Source organism: Myotis davidii, unplaced genomic scaffold (genome assembly GCF_000327345.1).
Source record: "Myotis davidii unplaced genomic scaffold, ASM32734v1 C63059399, whole genome shotgun sequence".
Classification (NCBI taxonomy): Eukaryota; Metazoa; Chordata; class Mammalia; order Chiroptera; family Vespertilionidae; genus Myotis; species Myotis davidii.
This window is the reverse complement of record NW_006361809.1, coordinates 1-703: the sequence shown is the minus strand read 5'-3', so window position 1 is coordinate 703 and position 703 is coordinate 1. Positions and strand designations below refer to the sequence as shown.

General features: G+C 43.4%; 1 pseudogene; it reads right to left on the bottom strand.

Annotated features, from left to right (window-relative positions):
• Window positions 1-264: 264 nt before the first annotated feature.
• Window positions 265-678, bottom strand: LOC102764712 (annotated as a pseudogene).
• Between the last annotated feature and the right edge of the window lie 25 nt (window positions 679-703).

Below are 703 nucleotides of genomic sequence, written 5' to 3'. Positions count from 1 at the left end.
ATATATATGATCAAAGTTTACAGACTGCTTAGTTCAGACTAGGAATGTAAGATGTGAGAACCTGGTCCACTATGGTCCGTGCACTGGAGTCTGAAACAACTCCCCCAGACTTGCGAATTGCCTTACAGATGCTGCATCCCATTCACACCATCTCACAAGACATACTTGGCTTAATAGTCCAAGTCACTGGAATTTACAGAGGATTTTTGGTACGATTTTGGGGGTTGGTTTTGTTTTTCTTCCCCTCCTGCTATAAAATGAAATTTTCAGTTCATTTCTGAAAAAATAAATTGATCAATAAATTCACTTTGTTCTGCTTCCACTTTACACGAAGCTTCATATGCAACTCAATACCTTTCCTGCTGCATTTTCTTGTCTGCTGTTAGTGCTTGGAGTTGCGGCTGTTGGGCTTCTCTGCTCTGCTATAGATTGGAGCGAGCTTCGAACACAAATGGTCTTTATCTCCTCATTTTCTCCTTCTTTTGCAAGTTGGTGAACAAGCTCAATTAAACCACCAACTATTTTCTAAAATTGGCTAATTTTGTCCACGAAGTCCTTCCACTCTTCCTTGAGCTCTATGGTCCTCAGGGTAACTTCTGGGTCCAGATGGTTCAGCTCATCACAGGGTGGCCCTGCTTCACCCAGGATGTCCTTGACCATAGCTGTTTCCCTTCGGGCTTCCCTGCCAACCCATGGCAACCAC